The sequence below is a fragment of the Alligator sinensis genome, unplaced genomic scaffold (genome assembly GCF_000455745.1).
Source record: "Alligator sinensis unplaced genomic scaffold, ASM45574v1 scaffold1512_1, whole genome shotgun sequence".
NCBI classification, from domain to species: Eukaryota; Metazoa; Chordata; order Crocodylia; family Alligatoridae; genus Alligator; species Alligator sinensis.
In genome coordinates this window covers 20,942-22,640 of record NW_005843673.1, presented here as the reverse complement: position 1 = coordinate 22,640, position 1,699 = coordinate 20,942, and positions in this window count along the sequence as shown.

Genomic DNA, 1,699 nt, shown 5'->3' with positions numbered 1-1,699 from the left:
GCCCGGCGGCCACTATCCGTTTTTTGGCTTCTGGGTGTAATCGAATCCCAACTTTTCTGCTAGGGCCTTTTGTCCATCGTCCTTCAGGGCGCGTAATTGCTGTTTGGTAAGGCCGGACTCTTTTATTAGGAACCAAAACATGGCCTTTTCTTCAAGGGTCCGTTCTGGGAATGGTTGTAAGCCTTTGTTGGGTGGCCTGTTAAATTCAGGTTGCTTTACGGAGTATGCTGAAGACGGGTCCGGTTCTGTAGCGCAATTGATGCTTTGAGGCATCGCTGTTGGTTTCATGAGAGTTTGGATACGGCCCAATTGACTAAGGATGTTCCCGGCCTGTCCGTCTACTTGCGGGATAAGGAGGAGGCGAAGAGTGATGGCATGAGATCCTCCATAGATGTCTATGCAGGCTTCCAAGGCTTCGGTGGTAATTGGGACTATTCCGGGTTGCGTTGGGTATCAATGCGGCCATGGTCCAGCAGTTGTTGTGCCGTCAAGCCGAACCTGTTGTGCTGAACACCCAGTGGCTGTGGGCCTCCGTCCCATGTGCAATACGAGGTTCCTACTATTGCCAATAATAGTTGCTCCGCCGCCGCTGTTTCCAGGCGGCCATTATGCCACAGGTGGGACTTGTTCATAATCTGGCGGGCTAGGAGCGCAGGTAAAGGAATGGCCCATTGATCATTCCTCATGACTGGACCGAGGTCGGTTGCGTGTCCTCCACTCCATGCAGCTTGGCGGGTGAGGAAGCTGGCTTCCTCCAGGTCCAGCAACTCTGAGCCGAATTCAACTACTAGTCGGCCAAGCCATACCACCAGGGTTTTCCCTGGTTTAATTTTTGATAGCTGTAAAAGATCTTGTATCTCTGTACGGTTGCGGGTGCGGTAGGTAGAAGTAGCGCGGGTTACGCCTTCTTGATCCGTTATGTATTTCGTAATAGTGATAGGGAAGGCCGTTTCCATGGAAGCTGGCGAAGACGTCATCGGTCGGGGCGGATTTTCCGTTGGTAGAGGCGGATATATGGACTTGGGGGTTTTTCCTTCTTCGTCATAGGGAGGCGGTGGCTGATGCTCAAGGGGTGGAGCTGTTGGGCCCGCCCCGTTGTGCTCCCGTACAGAATGAGGTAGTTGTGGGCCTCCCCCAACTCCACCCTTCGCATCCTTTCCTAAAGCCCCGCCCTTCTTCTCCGGCTCTTTGAAGACGCTGACTTTTTCGCCGGCGCCATATTGGGGCAATGGCGTAGGCAATTGTTGTGCAGCAGCGTTTTCAGCTGCGACTTTTCCCAGGGTTAGAAGTTGGCTACTCAAATTTTCAATATCGCGCGTTGCGTTAACAAATGCGCAAAACAGAACATTAATCATTTTTCCTCTGTCCCATTTAGGGCCCGCCCATTTGGTCGCGGTGCGACCCTCCGTCTCCAAATTTTCACGGAGCTGGGTGAAGAGTTTGTGACTGGGCGACTGAGGTACCATGGTCGGACAGTTGAACTTGTCGGGGGGTGTTCCTTCCCCGCCCTCTCGTACGTGGCAGATGCAGCGGGCAACCTCCTGGGCAGGGGTCGGGTCCACCCCAGCCGTCACTTTTGCCGCTGCCACCACTTTCACCTGATGTAGGGATATGATTCCCGCTTTGTCCCTGGGTCTATACACAACCCCTTTTCCTCTCATAACACACCCCAGGGCCTTCACATCGAGCTTAGCGCTCC